General features: G+C 42.6%; 3 long non-coding RNA genes across 3 annotated transcripts in view; 2 read left to right on the top strand and 1 right to left on the bottom strand.

Annotated features, from left to right (window-relative positions):
• The first annotated feature begins 2,013 nt into the window (after positions 1-2,013).
• LOC143821022 (uncharacterized) lies at positions 2,014-5,197 on the top strand. The gene is made up of 3 exons (XR_013225638.1): positions 2,014-2,112; positions 4,469-4,510; positions 5,147-5,197. It is a non-coding gene; the product is annotated as an uncharacterized LOC143821022 (long non-coding RNA).
• A 2,789-nt stretch (positions 5,198-7,986) lies between these two features.
• Positions 7,987-12,218, top strand: LOC143821134 (uncharacterized). Its single transcript, XR_013225694.1, has 3 exons — positions 7,987-8,103; positions 9,043-9,107; positions 12,092-12,218. It is a non-coding gene; the product is annotated as an uncharacterized LOC143821134 (long non-coding RNA).
• A 316-nt stretch (positions 12,219-12,534) lies between these two features.
• LOC143821135 (uncharacterized) overlaps positions 12,535-27,536 on the bottom strand; it is a 33,626-nt gene continuing 18,624 nt past the window's right edge. Inside the window, exon 3 of the long non-coding RNA XR_013225695.1 lies at positions 12,535-12,720. This is a non-coding gene — a long non-coding RNA (uncharacterized LOC143821135). The remainder of the gene's footprint in view (positions 12,721-27,536) is intronic.

Below are 27,536 nucleotides of genomic sequence, written 5' to 3'. Positions count from 1 at the left end.
AAAGAACGGACAAAATCCTATGACAGAAGACTATGTACATTTGTAAAATCATTTGGACAAGTGGACTTGGATTCCAACCTCCCCTTAAAATATACACATACATCCTGCTTTGCCCCACATTGAGAACCCAAAGCACCTTACATTATAATTCATCCCTCCTCTGCTTTATCCTTGCAACAACAACACTGTGTTGTCGATTAGTCTGAGAGTGTGAAAAGCTCAAGATCACCCAGCAAGCTTCCATGGCAGGGTAGGAATTTGAATCCAGGTGTCATGCCCTCACCCTCCATTCCAGCGCCAGAGGGCACTCCAGAGGATCTCCTGGAGGTAGCAGGAGATCCAGTTGCCACAGAACAGGAGCTGCCTTCTCTCCTGGAGGATTAGCAGACTGGTAGCAGCTAGGCTGAGACCCAAACCTACTATGGGAAATCCCGGTGCCAGCCCTAAAGACTCACCAGAGGACCAGCACTGGCAGCCCCAGGGCAAGACCCTGGCAAGCCCTGAACGTCAGTGTTGATGAAGGAGATCTACCTTGACAGCTGTCAGATGATCAGCACACCTGTCAACATGTTGTCAAGGTAGATGGGGCCCAGCTGCACCTCCTTCCTTTGATGACAGTTAGATCCTGCTGCAAGCCCTCTGGTTGAGGGCTGCTTCACCCTACTCTGGGTATTTCAGGAGGACCTTGCCTCAATGTCCTTCATGGTTGCAATGTGAGGATGCAACTCCTTGTTCCGGTTCCCTAAGGCGGAGCTCTGCCTGCCTGACTCCTGGTTCCTGACTTTGGTCTGACTCTTGACTATGCTCCCGGATCTAGACTTACGGCTTGGCTTTTGACTTCATCCCTGACTTCTGACCATGGCCTGGCTTTGACTGTTTTTCTTGCTTTTGACCATAGCTCAACTCAACTTTGCTCCCTACCCTGCTTACTTTGTGAACTGTCTCTCTGGCTTCTGACCTCTTGGACTTGAGTCTGGCCACAAGTTTGGCCACATTGAGAATTATATATATTGATAGTAATATACATGCAAATGGGCTTTTTCGGTCCTGAACCCGATCTGATAGAATGAGCTCCCAGACGAACTGAGGGCCTTGTGGGAGCTTTTGGCATTCTTCAGGGCATGTAAGATGGAGCTCTTCCACCAGGTTTATGGTTGAGGCAAGCCCAGAAAGATCTGATACCCCTTTGGACAAGAGAAGAATGAAGATCGCATATTGGAAGATGCCATCACTGAGGGTGATGGGTTGGCACCCAGGATTCTACCTCTGACCAGCTTTAAGTTACCACCATGGGATTTAATTGTTGCCACCATAGGTGGGGTTTAATGGGTGTTTAATGGGTTAATATTGTATATTTCATTGAGGTTTTTAATGTGATATAAATCGCAACATAATTTTAAAAAAAATTTCACTATTTCATAGAAATGGCAATATTTTTAATCTCTGGAATCCACATAATATGTATTGTTAGGCTTTACTTAGAATAAGGAACACCAGTTTAACTAAGAGTCAAATAGGTAATATATACTGATATATTCAGCAGACCATTTCAGCATTGTTTTTACACTGATTGTCGGGATGTTTCCAGTGCACCAAAAAGGAAGTGCTAAAACATCTAAATGATAAAAACACCAGGCTTATTAATATTTTACAAGCAATAAGTCACAGAAACTCCATCTGCTTTCAGAAATAGCATGGAAAGAATCAAAGCCAGCTTGGGAGCAAAAAGCCTGGACCCTCACTATGCTCTATTGACCTCCTTGTGAAGTAGATATCATGTGACAGAGATTGCCTATCTCAGCAGACACACTGGAAACAGGAGAAAGTGTTAAATATAACCAGGTAGACAGTGATGAATTGACATGCTTAAAAATCGAACATTTCAGTAATCAGACTAAGGATCTGATATCAACAACATTTTTCAGTTTTGTCCAAATTCATTGAAAGGTGTAGTTTAGCAAGTTCACCTCTCATTGGCAAGACCTTTTATCTTTATGCAGGATTTCTGATTGGATTCTGGACCATCCACATTAGATTTTGTGTCATTGTTCTTTGCATAGAAAGTTGACTCAATGTTTGCATATGAGGAAAATGCCAAGAAGCCAGCTAAAGGTTGGTAGTTACCCCACATATTAAAACATTACACCTTTCACTCCCTGTTCCTAATCCTAGAATATAGCATTCCATTCTATACTTTGTACTAAAGTCTGATTATATATTTTAAAATAATAAAACAAAAAGTGTGGCAAAAGTTTAATGGTACAATATGTCATTAACGGAGCTGGTCTATATTAGAGGCAGGCAGAGCAGTCCTGTGCTGGGGTGGCCAGCCACCTTATGACTTTGGTGGACTAGTCTATTCTCTTAGGGCATAAGTGATGCAGCGTGTAGCATACAAAGTTGGTGAGTTAGCAGTATTTTCTGTTCATAACCAGGGTAGTGTCCATAACAACCATACTGCAGCCATCAGTGGAGGTGTTGTGTGGGGATTGTGGCACTATGATAGGACTGTCAGAACCAATCAGGCAGTTGATCCATCTCAGAGAGGGGGTGGAAAGGGGCAGGCCACAGGAGTTTTCAGGAGCTTAAAGAGACTAATTCTTGTCAGCAGATCCAGGCACCTGATAGTGAGGAAGGGGCCTGAGATCTCTGTTGCCGAGGGCACTATCACCCCAACACTGGTGGAGCAGGAGAGGGGGCCACCAGAGCGGGCTCAGATGTAGGGGCATGCAGCACCCCCAGTTCCCTCCTCAGTACAGCAGAAGTGATCTTGGACTGAAATGATTGCCATTCCACTCTAGGCTCCGTCATTCCAGTTCCAGAGCAGACTGTCATTCCAAATCCATTTGGCATTCATTATTACTTCCATGTTCAGTGATGTGATGTATTGCAATGGAAACCATACAAATCATTTGTCATTCCTGAATGCCAGTATGCCCAATGGGCAAACCCCCCAACCCCACCCCCCTACAAAAACACTGAGTCTGCCCACTGCATTGCTTTCCCATAGTCACTGACTCTGCGGAACCCATTATCCCTCACCTCGCCAGTGGTATCATCAGAGATGTCTTCTCCCTGCATGACAAAAGCCTTCCTTCCTGGAGCAGATGCACAGTAATGAACCTCATTCACTCATTCGGTTCTTTTCTGATGTTTCCTTCCCATGCGGCTTACATCATTCCCCTGTCCTCTGTTTCATGCTCACAACAATCCTGTGAGGTTGGCCTAGCTTCCATGGGACAGGTGGGGAACAGAATCTGGGTCTCCCAGACATAGTGTCATGCTCTAACCACTACCCAAAGCTGGCTGATTCACTCAGACCAGCCTCTGGCATACAGAAGCCTATAAGGTAAGGAAGGGAACATTTTCATGCTACTGGATCCCTGATATGTTTGACAGATGACTATATCTGGTAGGACCTGCACAACCATCCACAGCCTCCCAAGGTACCTGAGAGCCCCCTCTTTGACATGTCTTCAGGAAGCCCTCAGGCGGATGACAGGTGGGATGGACAGAGAGTGGAGCAGGAGAGGTATGGAGCTCATGTCATGTAGTCAAAACCAAACAGCAGAGACACAGTTGTGGCACAATACAGACTTCATTGCACTGCAAACCATGGCAAGGTGTGAAGCCTCCCTTTACTTCCTCCTGGAGGCCACAGGGAAGAGGACTGGGAATCCCTGGCATGGTATTTATTCATCATTTATTTATTTATTACATTTGTGGGATGTAAATCTAAATGGGATGGCAGTGCAGGTAGAACTTGGGAGGGTTGGCCAGGCACTCCACTTCAGGAGGAGCCTGGAACAGTGGATTGAGCAGAATGTGGGGTGGGAGGTGGGATTTGTCACACTCAGAAATCTCCCAATTGGAGACAGGCTATTCAGAACACCACCTATGTGCTTCCTGAAGGTATAGAGACTATGGTAACTACCAGTTTCTCAAATATGTGGATTAACTAGAAGAAGCACTGTGGGAGCCATAACCTGATCCCCATAGTGGAAAAGGGAATGGAAAGTGAAAATAGATTCAAACTGTTTGGCTAGCACAATTGATAAATCCACTGTTTACTGAAAACTTGAAATACTGAAATATTATCACTCTAAAGCTTCTGAGACTATAATTCTAATTACAGTAGTCTAATTAATGCCTTTATAGCTTCATTAAATCTTTAAGATATTTATATTATCCACAGAAATAATCTCAATCCATTAAGAGTACATAAATCCTCAGCCATATCTTTAAAAATGCTATATGCTTATTTCATTGCAAAATACAGAGGAAATATAAAGAAAGCTATTAATGAAATAATATTCACTTTCTGTAAAATTTATTTGGCTTGTAATACATGGCCACAAAGGTCTGATTGCCTGTAAAGAAATTCAGAAGACAGTTTTCCAAGATAATTAGGTGAACAGTGAAATAATCAAAAATTATATTACTAAAGTACTTTCCATTCTCTCTGAAGACAGATCCTCACCTCCAAACAAAGCTCCACGGGAACCAAAAGGTAAGGCGCAGCAATAAAATCCATCCAAAATTGGATAGGCCATATTTGTTTCAGCCATGCATCTTGGAACATACATGCTTTTCTGTGGGCTTTTCACTGGGATGCTGAGAGTCAGTGCATTAGACTGCTCCAGCTCTATCCATTGGCCTCATTGGCTCTAAGTACTTCTTATCTCCTCTCTTGTTTTTATTTATTTATTTAATTACATTTATATACTGCCCTCCCCTGAGGCTCAGTGTGGTTCATATGAAACATGTAGTAACTTTACATCAATTTTACATATTGCATAGAATCAAATAACAATGGGAATGATAATAATAATGATTTAAAAATTTAACAGAACAATAATCAAACTAGACCATTTTTCTCCAAGTCAGGTGCATGAATTCCTGGGAGGGGAGGTTCAGGGGGTCCAGAAGGTGTTGTTGGTTCCAGTTGACCTCAACCAAATTCCTGGCGGATGAGGTCCCTTTTGCCGGCCCTATGGAACTGTTTTAATTCTTCTAGAGCCCTGATCTCTTCTAGGAGCTCGTTCCACCAGGTAGGGGCCAGAACACTGGGCTCTGACAGTGTATGGCTTGAAGGTGATTACTAGAACCCTTAGTCTGATCCAGAGTTCATCTGGTAACCCTGCAGTTGTTGGAAGATGAGCCGGATGTGGGACGTCCATGGTGTTGCTGTGAGAACCCTGGCCATGCCAAGCAGCCGGAGCCAGGAGACCAGCACGCCCCCTGAAAACCAGCCCAGCTTCCAGTGAGGATAACCAACAAGCAGGTTAGCTGCCTGTGTCTCGTGATGCTGCCTAGGCCTCGGCAGCTACAACAGGAGTGGTGCCAGCAGCTGCGGGGAGAGGGTCAGGCTCTGGTTTCTGTTGACCCCAGTTCTACTCTGGAATGTGCTAGGACAGAATGGGACCATGGCTTCCCTTCCCAGACAGTGATTGAGCAGCCTCCGGCAGCCAAAAGACAACCGTGACAGAGGACGGAAGGCCCTGTCAGGACCAGCGGGCTCACACAATGAATATGCCTGTCAGAATCCTGTTGTTTCTGTCAATATTTATGTAGCCAGGTTATGTAGAGCAGTGGTCCCCAACCTGCGGCCATGGCGCTGGGCCGCAGTTCCCTCTCCCCGCCCCCCTGCAGTAAAAAACTTCCCAGGCCGCAAGCTTGCGGCCCGGGAAGCTTCTTACTGCGGGAGGGGGGGAGAGGGAATCAGGGCCATGCCCGTGCATTGTGCAAGCGTGGCCGAAATCGCCCATGCGCGGCCGAAATCGCGCACGCGCGGCACATGCGCGAAAGTGCCGCGCATGCGCGATTTCGGCCATGCATAGCGCATGCGTGGGTACGTGGGTGTGGCCGCGCATGCACGATGCGCGGGCGGGGCAGTTGCCCTGCCGGTCCCCAGCCTAAAAAAGGTTGGGGACCACTGATGTAGAGTATCACCGCTCTGTAGGAATTGGAGGTAGCTTGTTTCCTTTGCTTTGTTTTATGGTCCTGACTAACCCAAAAGCCCGTTGCATCCAGGAATACAATGGACGCTAGCAGTGCCCCCCATGCAAGGACGCCATCCCTACCTATGCATGTCGCTGACAGCTCAGTCAATGTCTCTGCTGCCAGGCAGCCTGCTGCACAATCTGGCAGCTGGGTCGAGCGGTGGGCTGGCTGCTTGTCTCCTTATGCCCCGTGCAGGACTCTTCACTTTGTGGGTATGAACTGGCTGGTCGTCCCCGGCCCCCAGGAAGCATGCCTGACCTTGACCAGGGCCAGGGCCAAATGTAATGAGATCCTGGAAGAGCTGAGGGCCCTGATGGAGCTGTCAGCATTCCTCAGGGCCTGTGAGACACAGCTCTTCCACCAGGCATTTGGTTGAGACTGGGCTAGAAAGATCGGTTCCCTCCCTCTATAGCAGGGGTAGTCAACCTGTGGTCCTCCAGATGTCCATGGACTACAATTCCCATGAGCCCCTGGCAGGGGCTCATGGGAATTGTAGTCCATGGACATCTGGAGGACCACAGGTTGACTACCCCTGCTCTATAGGACTCTATAGGCTCCTAGGCTGGACATTGCCAGTAAATATCCCTCCAGAGTGATGGCGACTGCTGCAATAGGGTGTGAGTGGGTGAGAAAGGGGAGTTTTGTAGATTGTTTTTTTGCCCCCAATATTGGTTGTATGCATTTGATTTTATGAGGGTTTTAAAGTTTCATTGGATACTGCCACGAGCTGGATGGGCTGGGAGTGGCAGTCAACAAACCATTATAAATAAATAAATAATTTTTGGACCAGCTGTAGTTTCCAGATCAAGGCTAAGGACAGGCCTGCATAGAGCCAGTCTAGAGGTGACCGTGGCTAAGTGTTCCAAAGCCAAGTAGGGCACTAGTAGTTTGGCTTTAAAGACGGTGTCCCACATGCAGTTGGTTTCAAGGATTTGCTCTAAAATGCTTTGGTTGAGTAATTCAACATCTTGTAATTATTATTGTTATTCAAAGAACAACAGTTTAAATGGCTGAATTCTTCCTTAAAACCATGTAGGACATCTGTGAAAATGCAAATTTTTAAAATGTTCGCTCTCTTGTTTGAAAGTTTTCAGCCCAGGCTAAACCATGTAATTAAAGTAAGCCTGTCAGGAACTTCTTCCAGATTTTTAGCCGAAAATTCTTTGAGCAAATCCTTAAACTGTTTTTAAAAGCAATGTAGAAGATTGATTCAAGATTCAAGGAAACCATTTCTGGCACATGTCCAGTGTCTTTCCTCACTATCATTACTTGTGTCAACTCTCCAAGCAACTTTAGAAACTAGGGTCTAATTAAATATTGCCATTACAAGACAAATGTATGAAAGCTGGACTACAAAATATAAAGCCATGTCAATACTTACACTTTTGCATGGAGTGTTTGTATGATGGTTTCCCTACGACCTTTGTTATGACTAAATGAATCCACTATTCACATCTGTTTCCTGCAAAAATGTTTCTGCTGAACAGATGGTAGAAATGCTCAGGTGTTAGTGTGAATATGCTAAAGCAATTTCTAGCAGTTTTTCAGCAGCAAGTCAAGGTAGAATACCTTGGAGAAAAAGTGGTGCTGATTAGAATTGGCTAGAGACAGCCTTCTTCATCCAGCTACTTAACTTCTTAAACAGTGTCTTGCTATAAAAATTATGAGCCCAAATGCCACAGGTTATGAAAGTGGCAAAGCTGGTTAGATCAAAGAGTAATACAGGTAGAGGCTATGTAAGCCTCCCAGCACAAATTCCTCTTAAAGCCTCATAAATCTTGACCTGCAGTTGCTTTGCTCTTCAAATGTTTTTGGTCAGTGACAGTGGACTATGCAATAATATGGTCAGATGTTTATTTAACTAGAATGGTTGCATAAAGCTTCAGATATACACTCATCACATTAGAAGCTACTTTTTTGCATTCAGGACAAACAACAAATTCACTAATGTACATATTTGACAGGCAATGTGCACAAAGGACTCAGCACTCTGGACTGAACAAGATGCTTCAAAACACACAGAGTTGTATTCTCCTACTTAAATTCTCCTGGAAAAGCAGCTGGGACAGGAGACAGAGCCAGGGGTGAGCTGCTGGAGTGGTGAGTGCTGCTTCCTTCTGCTCTTACAGTGTGGAAGGGTCACAACAAAATTTGAGTACAATGACACCTTTAAGACCAACAAAGATTTATTCAACATGTGAGTTTTTCTGTGCATGCACACTTCCTCAGACTGTGAAACAGGGATCGTAAGAGTACAGAGGTAAGGAGAAAGTAAATGAGAGGGTATATAACTTACAGGAGAGTGGGAGCTGTTTAAGTATTGTTTTTTTATCTGTTCATTGTCTAGGTGGTAAGTGACTGCAGCTGATTGCATTAGGTGATTGTTGTGCAAAGAGGGGAGGGGGAGGTAGTGACTGCTGACTCAGCCCTCTGCTGCTAAGTGGGTTTGGACTATAAAAGGCTCCTGCTCACATCAGGTGCAGACTACTTAAATCCAAGGTGATGGAGGATAAAGAGCCCGGTGCAGATAAGACCCTGGTTTCCTTAAATGAAACAAAGTCCTATGGGCCAGATGAATTGCATCCAGGTGTACTAAAAGAACTTGCAGGTGTAATTTCTAAATCTATTATTTTTGACAATTCTTGGAGAACAGGTGAAGATTGGAGGCAAGCAAATGTTGTCCCCATCTTCAAACCCTCTTCTCCTGGTGAGACCCACCCCCCCTTTAGACCAGTTCTAAACCACTTCCCTCTAGAGTAGTAACAGCTACTCCTTCATCTCTTAATAGATGATCCATCCTGAACAAGAGACATTTCATCTCTTGACAGCTTTCCCCCAGGGTTCTTAATAACAATCAAATTTTACTTCACTCTCAATAACAAAGAACTTTGCAGCATGGGAACATTCTGTCATACCCCAAAGGTGTCTGCCCAGCCCAAGGAAGTTCATGTTTCATTAATCAACACCCGTTTCCTACTCTTCCATTTTTTAATCAAGAAGCAGCCTCAAGTCACTGATTTACAGTCCTTTCTGTTTCAGGAGCTATGTTGACTCACCCAAATTTTTGTGTCAATGTAGAACTGGCTCACAGCATCCTAATTAAGGTATGTTAATCATGTTCTCTCACCCAGGTTCTTTGTGCTTATCTAGATTTGGCTCACTATAGCCTAATCTATTCCACCCCCCCTCTCACCAAAGTTAACTCTAAATCAGGCAGTGAAATTCAAACTTTACATTTTAGACTAATCAAGTTTCTGGAAAAGTGAGTTCCCATGTCCAGCTATATGATTTTCCCCCATAAAAGGACCATCCCAGGTCAATGAAAACTACCTGAATACCCCTGCAACTGGTTTGCAGACTTTTTCTCCTCTCATTCCACACACATTGGAAAATGTATTTTCAATGTATTTTTGCAGCTGGATTTTCATGTGCGAAAGAAGAAAACCTATTTCTAAAGTGCAGTCAAAGTGCATTATCCAATCTGTGTAGGGCTCCTCAGTCTGCTCCCTAGACCTCTCCAAACCTCAAGCCCAGGATTTTAGGTCATATAACCCTTCTCTAAAACTTCCAGATTTCTTCCATTCTACCTTTATGCCCTCTCGTTGATGTTCTCAGGTGTTTAGTGGGGATTCTTTATATTTTAATTTCTCTTATTTTATTTTGTACGCAAAAAAGCTATTTGTTTGTGTTTCACATTGCTCTCTCATGCTCTTTCTTTGTAATTTTAGTTAGGGGTACCACCGCTGAGATTCACCCTAGTATGCACAGGCCTTCTCTGGGTTCTGTTTGGGTAGCAGGACATGAGTTAAATCAAGAGTTTCAAGATTGATGAACCACTTTTGGTATCATTGGAACAGACAGTGAGTACCACATGAGAACAGCTGCCCTGGTGGTTGAGTTCAATTACAGAACACTGGGAAGTTCCAAGTCAAGCAGCCTCCTAAGATAAAGTGGCAATAAAAGTGGCTATTTAGATTCACTGTACTTATTAAAGCATTAAATTGAAGTGCAAGTAACCACTATATTTAATCCAAACAATCACCTTTGCATATGCACTTACCATATTAGCCATGCAACAGAATTATACCCTTCTTAGCCAACTGAAGTCAGTGGACTTCAAAAAGTGTAACTAAGCTTTGGGCTAAATTTTATTCATTTTCTTTTTTAATTTATATTTTGACTTGCTCTTTTCCAAATGGTTTTGGGTGGCTCACAACAACTTGATTAAAAACCTGTACAAATAATCAGACTGAGGAAGTGTGCATGCACACAAAACTTCAGTAAAACTTTGTGGGTCTTAAAGGTTCCTTTGGACCCAAATTTTGTTCTGTTACTTCAGACCAACACAGCTACCCACCAGAATCTATGCTTTGGAATCTACTGCATAGTGTTCCCTATTCCCTGTAATAAGTCCTGATGTTTGTTTTCTGTGTAATATTACTAGAAAACAGTTATTACACTTCCAAGAATTGTGGGTAGCAAAATAAACACCAAGGGCCATTCCGCACCGGGATCCATGTAGCAAATTGTTTGCTGAACGAAAAATCGCCATTTTAAATAGTGGAATCCGGCGTAACGCATACCTGCCTTTGTAGTGGAATCCAGTTGCGTTTCTATCGTTTCCCACAGGGTTCCGGTCTCGGCAAAAATCGCTAGAAAGGAAGCGCTATTGCTGAGCTGTGTCCCACCCCTGGCCGTCAAGCAGCCAATGGGCAGCCGTTATCATGCTCCCAAACAGCCCCTTTACCTTTAAAGAAGGTTTTTTTTAAAAAAAAAATACACACACACCCGTTGCAACGAATATGCGTTGATTCGTTGCAACGGAGAGACCCATCCAGCTAGCAGGTGATGTTTGAGCTGCCGTTTCATCGTTGCCACGCTCCCCCCGAGTGAAAAAAAAAATCCCCCTCCCCTCATGGGCGCGATTTTCGGCCGAAAACAGTGTGAAAAATAAAGTGAAAATAAACCAGCAAACGGGCCTCTGCGATGCTTGTGCTTGGTGACTTTAAACAGAGGGACTGCAGCTGGGGAAGCCTCACTGGGTAAACGAAGGCTTGCCAGTGCGTTGATCTCTGCTCACTCGGAGAAAAAAAAATGGCGATCGCTTCGCCGGAAGATCAGAGGAGAGAGCCAGGGGGAGGGACTTTGCAGAAACCGCAACAATGGTAATGCACAGAACTTTCCCGCTAGTGTTGCAGGAGTGTAGCACTTTCCGGAGGGTGAATCCACTTTTTGGGATTTCCCTGAAAGCGCTACAACGAAGCGCTTTTTGCGGATCGGTTTCAGGAGTGTTGCAGATTGTCAACGACGTTGTGCATAACGGCAAAACTGTAGCGATTTCAATTAGTAACCATTGTGCTATTTTGGACGAATGCGGAACGGCCCCAATTTTAGCATGGTTAATGCATGTGGAAGTCACCCTTATTCAAAAATCCATTCTTCTTAACTCCAGTAAAAAGACTCCTGTTACAATGTTCTACTTATTTATTTCAGAGCAGTTTATTTATTTATTTATAATTTATTTATAATTTATTTCGGAGCAGTTTATACGCAGGTGCTCAATACCTTCCTTTATGTTGCTTGGACTAAAAATCTAAGGTTTCTGTACAAAAGAAATCTGCATGAATAACAGAATGAAGAAAACAGGGTTGCACTTACCTGTAACTATTGTTCATCAAGTGGTGCTCTGGGCATTCAAACATGGGATCTGCAGTATGCAGAGCCTGCCACAGAGAGGAGCTAGTGAGTTTACTCAGGAAAAATCAACTCCCAGGAGTGCTGGGAGAGTGAAACGTTTCCCGCTTAAAAGTCACATGACATGGGAGGAGCCAGCACTCCTCCCTCAGGTATCCTCCCTTGCCGCCATCCTGCAGATGTATAGATAGAAGGCATGCCCACAGCGGGGACTGGAGGGAGGGATGTGTGAATGCACCACTTGATGAACAACAGTTACAGGTATGTGCAACCCTGTTTTTATCCTCATGGGGTCTGTGCATTCCCATATGGGAGATTAGCAAGGTCACTCATCATGGAGAAGGGTGTGGGCATGAATATGCAAATAATGAGTGTAACACTGCTCTTCCCACAGTAGCCTCCTTTGTTATCCAAGATGTCCATGGAGTAATGTCGGACAAACATTGAGGGTGTACACCAAGTCACTGCCTTACAAATGTCGACCAACGGGAGCCCCACCATGAAAGGAGCACACAGGACCAATCCAATAAATGAAAAAAATTCAGAAAATAACTAATCAAGGACCCAGCTGGTTGCTAAAAAGAAGCAGGAGCCACTTTAAGCCTTTGACAATGCAATGTTAAGTATACTTTCCAGAAATAGAAGATATTCAGTTTCAGTTTTGAGCGAATATATTCAAGAATAGATGGACACTTGCACTATTTTTATAGAGAACATAGTGTTTTATTAAGTGTTGTATGGAACCACAATCTGAAATACCAGCAGATTACTGAGCAGAGTCTCAGCAGTACTAAAAGCCCTTGGTCACATAATGTCTGTAATTATTTGGATTTATTTTCCAAACTTTCCTGTAGGCTAATCAACAATTAAAATTTATTTCACATGAAGTTGCCATATTGTGTCAGACCAATGATATATCATTGTCTGGATTGTCTCCTCTGGAAGCAGCAGCTCTGTAAAGTCTTGTGTCTTTCACATCTGCTATTATCCAATCGTTTTAACTGAAGATGCCCCAGACAGAACCTACATGCAAAACAGATAATCTATTACTGAGCCATGTCATAACTGTCCTCTATATTATGCATGACCAACTTGTTCGTTCTCACAGGCCACTTAATTCTCTAAATCAGGGATACAGGAGTATGATGTCCATTTTGTTGCACACCCAACTACTTTGTAGGTGGTCCTGTGTACATTAAAGTTGGTGCTACTCATGAGTGAGTATGTGTGAAAAATTATACTTCCACTCAATGGATTACCAACAGCAGCAGAGAGCAGCACTCAAGAAGTTAAGAATTTTGCCTTCCAGGTATATGGGATGGTTTTGATCATGCAATGTTATGGAGTGTAGGCACTTATGAATGTAACGCCACAAAAATGTAGAATATCTCTGGCTTACAACTTTTGAAAATCGTCTTTTCCTTACAAATGGAAGTGCAGGCAAGTCCACTTCTAATATCTTGAATTATACCAAGTTCAAAATTATTACACATTACCAATTTTAACATTATTATTTTGGGTTCTTGAACTCCTGCTACAACTTAAGCATATGCTGTACTTCACTGCAGTGACGCAGATGGAAGAAATTCAATCTCCAATGAATTGTATATCTTCTAATTTCATGGAAATGGGAGTACAAGTCCAGTTTCATAATACAAATTATTCATTCACTGTTTCCTATGCTTGTATCTGAATGAAAACGCTATGTTGATAGTTTATGTATAATTGCATGATTCAAATGCCAAAACCACAAAGGTAGGTAAATTGTAATTAATTATAAGTCAGCTGGTGCATGTGTCTATTCTGCTCTAAATTTTGACTCAAGCATGTGGAACAGTTCTCCTCCCTTTTGGACCATAACTGGATGGTCACATGACATTTTCATTACGGCTGGATCATTTACACAGCAGACCCAAACTCTGATGTGTCATGTCGATGTGTACTTGGGGAGCTTTTAATCTATGGGTTGTTGGCAATGCAATGCTGTAAAATCTCTGTATGATCTGAAACGGTGTAGCCTCTCAATGCACTCTTAGGGACTTCTTCCTGTATGAGTCATTTACAGTCCAACATGTCATTGGGTTCTTGAGAAGCCTTTAATCTGGCAAAATCTCTCTAATAAAAAACTCTCATGAAACAGCGGTTTTAGAGCTTACCATGTATTCACTACTCTAAAAGGACTGGATTTGTTAATTTTAAAAGCTATGTACCATTATATTACGTATATCTAGGATGGATCTCACAGAAAATTTCCATTGATGGAAAATATTTTCTTGCCTCTCTTGTTCCACTGCAGCACAAAATGCTGCTCTGGAGGGACAGGAAACGCCCAGAAACAAAACTGGTGAGCCACAGGTCTGCAGACAGAGAGGGAAATCAGCTACCATACACATACCAGACACACATACCACACAGTCCAACTCTGTGGGATTCAAGCTCATGCATGTGTTTTTGCATGCAGCACTCATAAATAGTCCTAAAATTGTCCTTGATAAACCCACATGTTCCTTGATGACCGATCAATGCTGAATTCTTCCCATTCATATTGTAAGATGGATTTAGAAACACAACTGTTCTTTCATGTCATGTAAAAGTAGTATGGGGATTCAGCAGACCATGTGCACAAATGAATATTACAACCTGAAAGAAATCCTATATATTCATTAAAATGTAAAAACATAAAATGAACCCTGCTGGATTAGACTAGTGATCCATCTAGTCCAACATCATGTTTCACACAGTGGCCAACCAGTCACTCTGGAGAGCCAAAAAATGGACATTAGAGGTGAGGCCTTACCCGATGTTGCTTTCCGGCAGTGGGATTCAGAGGTGTACTGCCTCTGCATATGGAGGTTACCTTTGGTCAGCATGGCTAGTAACCACTGACAGACAAATCCCCCCTTTTTATAATAACTTTTATTATTTTCCGATAGACATAGAAAACAGAAAAAAGAACAGGAAACAATCTGCTTTTACAGACATTTAAAAAATTTGTTCCAGTGCCTTTGAAATTCTTCAGCTTGTCTTTGGTTTAGAAGAAGAAGAGCTGGTTCTTATATGCCACTTTTCTCTACCCGAAGGAGTCTCAAAGCAGCTTACATTCGCCTTCCCTTTCCTCTCCCCACAACAGACACCCTGTGAGGTGGGTGAGGCTGAGAGAGCCCTGATATTACTGCTCAATCAGAACATCTTTATCAGTGCTGTGGTGAGCCCAAGGTCACCCAGCGTGGAATCAAACCCGGCTCACCAGATTAGAAGTCCACACTCCTAACCACTGCACCAAACTAACTCTCTATAGGATAGCACTATATGTTAAGTATATATATACTTGTGAGGAAATATATGTGATGGAGCATGAGAGTTTATCTGAGAGTCTTTGGCTAAAAATAAAAGGAATAGGATATAATAGTGGTATTATGGAGGGGGTCTGCTATCAACTGCCAGAACAGTGGAGGGCTTGGATGAAATGCAAGTTCTCACAGAGACGGGACCTAGTAGTCATGGGAGATTTCAATTAACTATATATCTGTTGGAAAATAGGCTCTCCTAAATGTGAAAAGTCCAATAAATTCTTGACTTGGTTTGGTTAGACCTTACTTAGAGAACTGTGTTCAGTTTTGGGCACCACTGCTGAAGAAAGATGTAGAGAAACTGGAGCATGTCCAGAGGATGGTGAGGGGTTTGGAGAACAAGTTGTATGAGGAAAGGTTGAGCGAGCTTTGTCTGTTTAGCCGGGAGAGAAGACAACTAAGAGGTGATACGATAATGATCTTCAAATACTTTAAGGGCTGTTAAACAGAAGAGGGAGCAGGGTTGTTTCTGTTGTCCCAGAGGATCAGACCAATGTGCTGAAATTAATTCAAAAGAATTTTCAGCTAAACATCCAGAAGAAGTTCCTGACCGCTAAAATGGTTCCTCAGTGGAACAGACTTCCTTGAGAGGTGGTGAGTTCGCCTTCTTTGGAAGTTTTTAAGCAGAAGCTAGATAGCCATCTGACAGAAATGCTGATTTTATGAACTAAGGCAGATTGTGAGTAGGTGGGAAGGAAGGGACGTGCCACTGTTTGTCTCTTGTGGCCCTTCCTTGCATACCCAGGAAATTTCTAATTGCCACTGTGGGATGATAGGTGAATTTCCTCCAGACCAGGCTGGATTCTGGAGATTTTTGGTGGAGGGGTCACTTGGGCATGAAATTGGGGTCACTATGGGTGCCCAGGTAGTTGTAAATTCTTGCATTGTGGAGGGGGTTGGACTAGATGACCCTGGATACCCCTGACAACTCTATGATTCTATGAATCTATGACCCAAAGTCACCCAACATGTGGAGGAACAGGGAATCAAATCCAGCTTGCCATATTAGAAATTGCTGCTCTTAACCACTACAAGAAGCTGTACAAATTGCCATTGCCTTAAAGAGCACAGGCAGAAGAAACTGTTGCAGGAGGATGGTGTAAGTCTTTTTTTACTTGCTCATTCACTGTTATGGGATTTTTTTCCTTTAAATTTGGACCTTCTTGCTAATGGCTTCTCAGAGCAATCCAAGGAGGGAGACACTCAGATATTTCCTACATGGAGAGGTGATTGTGGGGTTAATAAGGTTTGCAATTTGAGAAGGGAGGAATGCTTTTGTCTTCTGTGTTCTCTCTCTATATATGTGTGTGTGTTTGTGGGTATAGGGGACATGGGGCTGCTACACAGCCCCATGTCCCTGTCCCAAGCAGCCCTTTCTTCCAGGGGAACTGATCTCTGCAGTCTGGAGAGGAGCTTTTATTCCGGGAGTTCTCCAGGTCCCACCTAGAGGTTGGCATCCTGTACAGTGGCAGAGATGCCAGCCTCCAGCTGAGACCTGGAGATCCTACTTCTGCTGGATTTTCTCAAAACCTGAAGAATATTGCAGGGGTTTCTCAGTGGTATAAAAGTTGAGAAAAGCTGACAGAGGCAGTAAATGTGAGACCCTCTTTAAGTTCTTTGCCAACCAACCATTTTTGTTTTACTTTTATATTGGACTGAACTGAAGAATGTACAGACTGAAAGGTTTTCAGTTCTTCAAGCAAATTTTGCTATCAAATAGTTTCATTGAAGGAAGAAACTGTGACAAGTTTATGAATTATTTGATGTTTAATGTTATTTGCAATTACTGCCATACAGTATTTCTTTTTGTTTCCAACCTGGAGCCTGGCATCCCTGTACCTCCATGGGATCCACAGTCAGAGAGTACCCCCTTCCAATTAGCCCTTTTCTCCAGAAAGGCTGATCTCTGTTGCCTGGAAATGTCTTGTGATTCCAGGAAATCACCAGGTCCCAACTGGAGACTGGCATCCTGCAACCTCAGTGACACATTTTTCCTCCTTCCCAAACAAGCCTTTTCATCTCCAGGAACCTGGAGATGAGTTGTCATTGCAGAGTCCCCCCTCCAAAACAGCCTGGGGAACAGATCTCTATAGTCTGCAGATTACCTCCAATTCCAGGAGATTTCCAGGCCACACCTGGAAGTTGGTGACACCTGGGTCTCTGAGGCTTAGAGGCAGGCCCTCAAGAATTCATGGGTGGGCAGGGACTTTAGCCATGCAGCCAGCTCCCAGGAAAGGCATAGTGCAGGTGTGCATCCTAGAGCCTGATGTTTCCCTGGGTGCAAAGGGCTTTGCCTCTAGTCCTGAATAATTTTGTATCAAGTGCACATTTTACAGGGCTGGAGTACACCAGTGGTAATACTTACCAACTGCAGTCAATGGTTCTGCATGTGGGTGAAGGCATATAGTAACAGCTTCCTAAATGCAGATGGCATTAAGTCTAGAACTTTTCTTAGCTGGGCTGTAGTCACTTCAGCAATAAACACAATGAATACTTTGCATCCTGTGTAAGCATTTCAGATGCTTGGTCCACTGTTTCTTAAGTACTGTTTACAAAATTTTTACTCTCCTGGGATTTCTGGGCTAAAAGTCATTGATCATTTTCATAAGTGCACTGAAAGTATGCTTTACTGTAAATAATGAACAAATCGATGAGCTAAATTTGCGAGTAGCAGATTGGGCTAGATAAATACCAACAAAATCAATTACTGTGCTAGCCTCAAATTCTGTGTTACACACTATAGGTACAAAGCATAAAATGTAAATGTTTCTGTGCACATGAAAGTCAGGTAGTTAAGAGGATAAAATATTCATTATATCTGTCTCCATGGAACCAGTTTCAACACTGAAGGGAAACTGTGACCTCTTTCAGACACAATGTGCAACTCAGTATATGACAGATGGTTAAGGTTGAGACTAAGCAGAGCTAAACTCTTCTAAGCCCACTTGCTTCAAAGGACTTAGGAGCCTGTAACTCTGTTTAGGTCTGCACTGTAAATGTGCAAATGCAAGTCATTATTAATCCCAGTGGCCGCTTCACTCACGGCCCAACTAGCTTTTTGCTGCGAGATGGGGGAAAGAGGCAGGCATGGCCACCGTCATGCCAGCCGACACAAACGTACATGCATGGAGTTGCCACGCATGCGCGTTAGTGCCCCCTGGAGGCGAAAGCCCGCATGCACGGTGCCCGGGGTCGCCGGCTCTTCCCCACCCCTGGAGGCGGTCCTCAACCGTAAAAAGGTTGGGGACTGCTACAGGGTAGCATGAAATCCTGTGTAAAGATTTTGGACTCGGATCCTCTTCTATTGCATTTACTGCTCATATTCTCATCTGCTTTTACTTGAGAGCCACCATAATGCAGTGGTGAAGAGTGGTAGACTCTAATCTGGAGAACCAGATTTGGTTCCCCATTCCTCCTCTACATGAAGCCAGCAGGGTATCCTTGGGTCAGTCAAAGTTCTCTTAGAGTTCTCACAGCTCCATCTACCTCACAGGGTGTCTGTTGTGAGGAGAGGAAGGGAAGATTGTAAGCTACTTGGAGACTTCTTTGGGTAGTGAAAAGTGAGGTAAAAAAACAATTCTTCTTCTACCACATATTGGTCCTGGTCCCACCCTCAAATTCTCATTGTGAACAAGGAACCCATGTCACAAGCTTTTTGGGAAAATATCATGAAATACACAGCAAATTAAAAGGGCCATACCAATGATAAATAATGATATGTGTTTACTAGAAATATGAAAGGTGTAGTGTAACTATTCACACACTGTACTGGAGATTTTGCCTAATTTATCATTTTATACCATTCTTAATCACTGATTCTGTGGTTGCTGGTTTCCTATTTATTTACTCCACCTATGTACAAAATTCTGAATATTTTCTTCTACATAGAAATGCATGTAGGGTATACAAATCACCTGACAACCTAGCTGTACAATGAGATTTGGGCTGAATTTGTAAGGATTTGCCTGACATAATCCCCAAGAGAATGGCTGCCAAATATGGAATGAAAGCATTGTCTTCCAAAAAGCTTGCATGGAATATCTCATCCTGTGCTAGTTCTTATTTTTTCTTAATAGCTTGGAATTAATTATATGCCACAGGACTATAATTCCTGATCCAGGAGAATTCAACACAGATACAGGGAAACAGACTAGGAAATGTGCCATCTTAACCAAGTGCATCATTCCAATGTATTCTCTGGGGCGGGTGCCTGATCCTCCTTCTGCCATCAGCGGTCAGACCAGGGCATCTAGTATCTGCAACCAACATCAGCCAAAACAGCCGCCCACACATTCATAAACAGAGACACAGATACTACATTCATTCCCCTGTGCAGAAAGAAAGTAAAGGGACAAGAATATTCAGTAGGAATTCAGGAATCAGTGATGCAGTCATCCAAGCATTTTCTGATCAGCTGTGGGGATGAGGAGAAGCAGAGGAGGGAAAGAAGGAGAGAGGGAGGAAGGGAGTGGGAGTTGAAAAATGCCAGTCTATTTGAATAACAGGCGCTGCCACACTCTGGGCTCTGATGACAACTTCATTACCTCCACATATAAAAATGACTGCAGGGTAGCGCAAATGGCTTTTACATAGCTGCACTTTCCTGCATTCTACATGCAGGCTGCCACAGAGGAGGCCCTGAGACAGAGCCCAGAGGCAGACAAGCTTTTGTCCCATTTAATAAGATCTCTCTTCAAGGCATCATCCTCTCCTCCTGCTCATCTTGCTTTACTGAGTCCGATGACCCAGCTCTTTGTGTGTTTCTGTGTGTGTGCATGGGGAGCAGGAGAAGGGGCTCGACCTCCCAGTCAATCAATGCAGAAAGAAAGGAGGAGAGAAACAGGGGGAGTTATCTACCTATCTATTAAAAAATTTCTAATGAATGTTAAGCAAATTTCCTACAGTTCTGACAAGGTGACCTGATTACTATTATAGAAATGTCAACAGAATATTGTTCTGCAGATAGGATTTATCACCTTGAACTACTACAGAGCTGCTGGAGAGGGAATGGGCACCCCACCCCCCAATGCAGATTAAATTATGCAAAAACATCAATAGGATACTTATTGGAAGCTAGAAATGTCATGCTATTGGTCGTCAATTAATTGGAGAGAGGAATTTTTAAAGATATATTCAACACCCAGTGTTTTGTTAATCTGATAAAGAAATGAAAGGATTTACTATACTCTATACTATATATATGGTGTGAATGAAGACTAGAAGCACACTGAAGGCAGTAACTTTGCCAAGTGTCGCAGGGCATGCGGGGAGTCAGTGGCAATGATGCATGCAATACAGATGAGCAGCATGGTTTTATTTAGGAATGCTTTTCAGCTGTCACATTTCCTACTTGATATTTAACCACTGATGCTGGATACACATGATGCCTACATTGGATTCCCTCTACCTTAGTATTAGTTCATGGTACTAACTGGCATTACCAACAGATCAGACTTGTACGTGAGATTTCCATGTGAGAGCCAGTTTGGTGTAGTGGTTAGGAGTGCAGACTTCTAATCCGGCAAGCCGGGTTTGATTCTGTGCTCCCCCACATGCAGCCAGCTGGGTGACCTTGGGCTCGCCACAGCACTGATAAAACTGTTCTGACCGAGCAGTAAAATCAGGGCTCTCTCAAACTCACCCACCTCACAGGGTGTCTGTTGTGGAGAGGAAAGGGAAGGTGACTGTAAGCTGCTTTTGAGCCTCCTTCGGGTAGAGAAAAGTGGCATATAAGAACCAACTCTTGTTCTTCTTCTGAGTACCATGAACAGACTTGCCTTCCAGATTTGGAAGCAAATAGGCACATCCCTGAATCAAGAACCTGGTAGGCAATAGAAAAGAATAGGGACAGGCCATTTAGCAGCAGCTTAACCTGTACGTGAACAACATGCCACTCACATGGCAGGGGGAGGGTTCAGTTATAGAGCATTTACTTGGAGTAAAAAAAAAAGTCTCAGGTTCAGTCCCAGGCATCACCAGTAAAAAGGCTCAGGTGGCAGATAATGTGAAGAAAACTCTGCCTGGGATCCAGGATAGCCTCTGGCAGATCTGTTACTAGGGTTAATCAAACTGCGGCCCTCCAGATGTCCATGGACTACAATTCCCATGAGTCCCTGCTCTGGGAATTGTAGTCCATGGACATCTGGAGGGCTGCAGTTTGACTACTCCAGACAATACTTTGATGACCAATGGTCTGTTTTAGTATAAGGTAGCTTCATGTGTACACTGTGGAATGAAGTCATAGTCAGAAGCATTACAGATCAAATGGAATCATATTGACTCCTTATGTTACCAGTCTGAGCCCAGCTCAGCAAGTCGATGTACTAATACTTTCCCACCAGCCACAGTGGTCATGCTGAAGTCCAGGAGGGAGCTACTCCCCTTGCAAACTGCCATGACGTAATGCTTGAAAGCTGCTGTCAGGTTTAAGATCGTTGGTACCTGACACAGACCACCCATCTAGACATTTCAGGTCTCTTCTTCTGTGATTCCTTCCTGAGATACTCAGCAGCAATTTATAGTGCAAACCGCAAAGAAGCAATGTGCCTCAGACAGCAGATTCTAGAACATCCCTCTTCGTGTGTCTGTAAAAAAAAATTAGTTCCCAGTGTGTGTGTGTCTGCCTATTTCTGTCACATAAACATTTAGTTTCAGGTGTAAAAATCCATGGGGTCTGCTGCTCTGTTACCATGTTAAAGGAATTTATTCTTAAAACCAAAGAGAAATTAGTTTCACTGGCACTCATAAGATATGAAGCTGTCGTATATGAGACCCATCAAACTAACGATGACTTGAACTGCTTTTAACTTTTATAGGATTTGACTTAAATGGAATGCAATGAGTATTAATCCTACAGTGATCATGAGGTGAACTGAGGATCCTGCCTTGATCGGTAAATTTGTGAGCGGCAAATACTGGAAAGTTTTGTTTTACAAAGATGTGCTGTCCTTGGGCTTTAATTTGCTGTTTGTGACAATAACCCAGTGGCGGTAGTGGGGGTAAGAAGTATGCATATTTCAAGATGCTTGGTATAGATGAGGCATTTCCCAGAATGCATTCTTTCTTCTCTTGATATTGTTGTTTTGTTTTTTGTTATATATTATTGAATTTTTGCACTTTCAACAGAGCATTTATGCACATACGCATAAAATGTGCAAAAAAGGGGGGCAGGGGACATATTCAGATGTTTCCATGGCATTGTGAAGTTTCTGGGCTTGTGCAAGGTATGAATCAACATCAGCTTCTCTCTATGTGCACACCCAATTCAAACCTCAGACCCAGAGGAAACAATTAGCAACATGTCTATGTTAAGTAAACCTATTTTTACTTATATAAATCCTGCTCAATTTTTGTTTTAAAAAAGGAGGGGTAAATGTATTTATGTCACCTGAATCAAATCCTTCTGCCAAAAAACTGAGAACAGCTTAAATAGTTGAGACAGACAGATCTATCTGACTCTGTAGGCTCTGGGATAGAGCAGAACTGCTACATCTCCCAGAACTTCTTTGATGTAGGCAAAGCCACTAAAGCAGCGATTCTCAACCTTGGGGTCGCTTGGCCCCTTCCCTGGGGTCACCAGGTTACCCGCCACCGTGGCAGTGGCCGGCGGCAGCAGCAGCATGTGGTGGCATTGGCAGGCAGCAGGTGGAGGCGGCAGCCAGTGGCTGGCAGAGACGACAGAGCTATGTCAATGGCCACCTCCACGCCGCCTCGTTTGTTGTGCACATGTGTGCATGCATGCACACACACACTACCCATGGACACATGCTGCCGCCACCACACCAGCCACCGCCAAAGTTGGGGTCGCAGCAAAGAAAAGGTTGAGAACCGCTGCACTAAAGAAAGTCTCAGCACCATGAGGGGGAGTGAGGTGCTTCTCCATCCAATTCCCTCTTATTTACTACTGCTAGACCCATCCACAAGTTCCATAGGTAGGACCTTCCCTTTCCTCCTCAGCTTCTCCCTGACTTACTTTTAAATCCCTGGGCTTCTCCAATGTCCTTTTATTCACAGATGCCCCTGATGGCTGGCCGTATTGATCAATGGAACATCTCTCTCTGGACCCTGCCTCCTCAAAAAGCTTTTAGGACTTCTGTCCTGGGACCAGCTGGCCCTAGGGAGGTCCATGTCTTTCTGGCCTCCTTGTGTTCTTCCTAGCTCCAGCCATCTTATAAGGTCTTAATGTTAATGGCCCAAACTGAACACAGTACTCCAAGTGAGGCTGAACCAGAGCAGAGTAAAGCAGTACACCTCCCGTGATCTGGACATAATACTCCATTTGATACAGCCCCAAATCCCATTTGCCTTGTTAACCACTGAGTTGTTACACCTTCATGCACAGAAGCCCATGGCTGGACCCTGAGCAGGTGGCACACACAGAAACCAGCCTGGCAGAGACTGACTGGAGTCAGTAGGGTCTCTAAACAAACCTAGGAAGCCAGGCCAGGTCTCCATCTTATTTGGGCTTCACTAGATTTCTTACATTTCCTCCTTGCCCTACTGACTGAGCTAAATGTGCATGTTATCTAAATCACACACACACACACACACACACACACACACACACACACACCAGCCAAAGACCATTAGACTATCTACAGGAAATGAATATCCCTTCCAGGTACTAACTGCAACTTCTTTTTTCTCTCTTGCCCAGTGTAATTTCTGCCTAGCAGCACCTCTTATCTCCAAATGTCTTCCCCCAGTCCTTCCTGATAAAACAAAGACAGGGCCATTAGCGACACATTATACCTAGCCAAGGTATTGTTCAACTTGATGATATTACTCCACACCTCCCACTCTAGTAACCTCACAGTTCAAACCCACCTATCAGGTACTCATAATATCAGAGACCAATCAACAATCACAGACCTCCCAGTGGGCAGTCCTGGGGTTGGCCCGGGAATTTCAAACACTATATCAAGCCTTGCACACACTCTATGTGTGTGTGTGTGTTGTGTTGTCCACACCCGGCATCCTGTCCACCCCTGATGTCGTGAACCCTGTGTCTTGGCTGCTTGGATCCAAGAAAGGTGCAGTATCTTGTCACCCCTGTAGAACTTAGTGAACTTGTCCCCCTGTAGAACTTCGTGTATGTTTGGTTTTTGTTTCTGTGTGTGTTTTGAGTGTATCCCAATATTTTCCCCAAATAAATCCCCTGAGTGTAAGCTTTTGTCTTCTTCAATTAAGAATTAATTAAGAAGGGTTTCTTCCAGGGAAAGGACCCCCGTAAAAATTGGTAGTAAAGATCCTGCGTTACCCAGCCTCTTGCTTTATTCATTATTATTATTCCCCAGCAATTTGAGTAACAGACTCACACTGTTGACTCATGTTCATTGTATGGTGTACTAAGACTCCTACATCCTTTTCACACATACTACTGCTTTCTAACTCAATAAATGAAATCTTTTTTTCTTCAAGGCAAGATTTTGCCTTTCTTGGTAACAGAAGTTCCTCACACCTATTGCTCAATGGTTGTGCGAAAACTTTGCCTGAGCTTACACAACTCCAATACCTTATAAATTTATATTTATTTTAAAAGTTCTATGGTGTCCAATTCCTTAGAAAACTCTCCTTCACCAAGGATTAAAAAAACATAACTGCACAACATTGTGTCCCACAACATCAAATACTGAAACAGAGATTGTGTGTTTTTTTTTAATGCAACTCTTGTAGCCCTCCCTTCCTAATGAGTAGATGGTTAGGGAATTTCACCACTTAGCATTTCTCATTATTAATAAATTTTGCCCTGACAACTATTAAGTGAACACTTTGGATTTATGCACCTAACCTAATTACATATGCTGCATGTACGCATTTCATTATTTACTTGACAGATTCATTCCTAGAAATCATACATAATTAAAGAAGGATCAAATATTAACAATTAGATTCATGTTAATTCTCTTCAGATATATGGAAACAAACACATTTTACTCTTTTGTTCAACAACCATATGGAAAAAAAATGCTTCCCTCCCTACTGTTATGTAAGCAGAATTCTTGATTTTTGGTTATATTTTACTTGTAATGAAAATATGTGCAATTAATTCTCCTCCACTCCCCTTACTGGAAAATATATCAGTATTTTTAATAAGTGTAAGAGGTTAGTAATTTCTTCTTGACATTTTATAAATGAAACAATTTGTTCTGGTGTTTCTTGGCAAATTCCAATATAAGGTCTGCTCTTGGCCCCACTAAGTCAGTGACAAACTTCTACTGACCTCAAATAAAGCCTGTAGTAAATTGAAAGATTTCTATTAACTTCCTGAGACAATGGAGTACACACTTTGGGGGCCCATTATACAGGCAACATGCAGGTGATAAGGTAACTTCAAACATTTTACCATAATGTACTTCTGCTATTAATGACTTTTAATGCACAGAACATTGGTTACCTTTTCTCCCACATGTAGTATTATAACAAATATAATAAAATCCCTAATAACTGTACCTGATTAGGGGGAGGTTGTGAATATTATCTTTTACCTTCAATATTGTCTGATGGTAAAAATGATCATTTTACATCCCACAGCAGTTATTGCTACTGCAAATGACAGAAATCTCCTGGAGAAAAATGGCCTTGGAAGGTAGAACATATGGCATCACATCCATGCTAATCTCCTTTCTTCCCCCAAACTCTGCCCTCTCTGGGTTCCATCCCTAAATCTTCAGGAATTTCCCAACTCAAAGCTGGCAGCCTTATGTGGAACTCCGTAATAGAATTTTTTTCTGATGAAAGTTATTCATTATACAAATTTGTGTCCTGGCTTTTCATCCTTACAAGGCAGCTAACAAATTACAGCATATGTTATAAAATCAATATTTTAAAACCAAACTGTATCTTCAGCAGTGTTTTACTAAGATTGCTAATACACATTCTTAGCATGCAGAGTCAGATTTAACTATTTTTATTGTATGGGGACACTTAAACCAACACAGTTTAAAGTTTCATCAAAATATTATTCTGATTCTATTGATAAGTGATATATTCTAAAATCTTTGCAAATTAGGTCCTGGATTGCATTCATTATATCAATACTGACAATTTCTAAGAAGATTAATTGGAGGAAAACAGAACATCTCTAGAATTTGCAAAAGGAAACAAGTATTCAAAATCCAGCCTTTGGGACCAAAACTGCAGAGATACATAAGAATCAGTGATCTCAAAGGAATGGCAAACAGTAGCTAACAACATAGATGAAGCATCTTTTAAGATTTGGGATACAAGTTTAGTAGGCCAACAAACAATTTCCATGAAATTTACAGGAGCCAATGTGCATTCATTCATGCTCATCTTAGAATATTTTTCTTATTATTGGGTTGCAAATTCATTATATGAGACCAAATTCGCAGAACAGAAGTTTAAACATTTTGTACACATTATTCAATATTTTCATTTCATCAAAAATATTTCCTATTTGATCATATTTGCTGTTGCTTATAACAGTAAAATGCTGGGCCAGAGATGGAGAAGGAGCCAGGTGGTGAGCTGCTAGAGTGGTGAGTGCTGGTTCTTTCTGTTCTTACAGTGTGGGAGAGTGTGCGGGAGACAGTATATAACTTGCAAGAGAGTGGGAGCTGTTTGAGTGTTATTTTTGTCTGCTAATTACCTGGATGGTATGTGACTGCAACTAATTGAATTGAATGGTTGACTGTTGTGCAAAGAGGGGAGGGAGTGATTGCTTGGAGCAGACTGCTGACTCAGCTCTCTGCTGAGTAGCCTTTTGCACTATAAAAGGTTCCTGCTTGCCAGGGGCGTTGTCAAGCTGGAAGTTCCTATATGTATTTAGGTGAGTGCAATAAGATAAAAACTACTTCTGCAATGGACCAAAATAGCATGGCTGGTGATTAAGATGAGGCAGTGACATGTATTGTTCGTGGCATGTTTGTTTTCTGTAACTGCTTCCTTGGGTCCAGGAATCACCAGGAAGTTGGAGCTGGTGGAGCGTAAGGCTCTTTGAGGGATGTAGGCATGGAGGTGATCCCTTATTTCCTTATTGCTCACATATGGGATAAAATAGATCATAATAAACGTCTATGCAACAAATATTATTATTATTATTATTATTATTATTATTATTATTATTATTATTATTATTATTATTATTATTTGATCCTGATTGGGAACATAAACACAGTTACAGACCTGTATGGCACAAGTCCCATTCGAGAGTAGGAGTGAAACTGCCAAAAAAGGCATTGCATAATTTCCAACAAATGGCACTAGTAGTTGTCTGGAGAAAACTGAATCCAAAAAAGCACAAGTACACTTCGTTTTCAGAATGGTACCAATCATATTCGAGAATCAAATTATGTTGGGTATCAAGAAGTTTAATGCCCAAGATGATAAGTAAGGAAATACTTATTAGACCATAATCCTCTGGAAGTAGAGTTAAATTATCAAAGAATGGGATTAAGAAGATGGAGGATGAACAACCATAATTTGTATAAATTCTTGGAAAAATTTCAAGCACATCTCCAAGAATTT

Source organism: Paroedura picta, chromosome 11, assembly GCF_049243985.1.
Source record: "Paroedura picta isolate Pp20150507F chromosome 11, Ppicta_v3.0, whole genome shotgun sequence".
Taxonomy (NCBI): domain Eukaryota; kingdom Metazoa; phylum Chordata; class Lepidosauria; order Squamata; family Gekkonidae; genus Paroedura; species Paroedura picta.
This window is presented reverse-complemented; position numbering and strand designations above follow the sequence as displayed.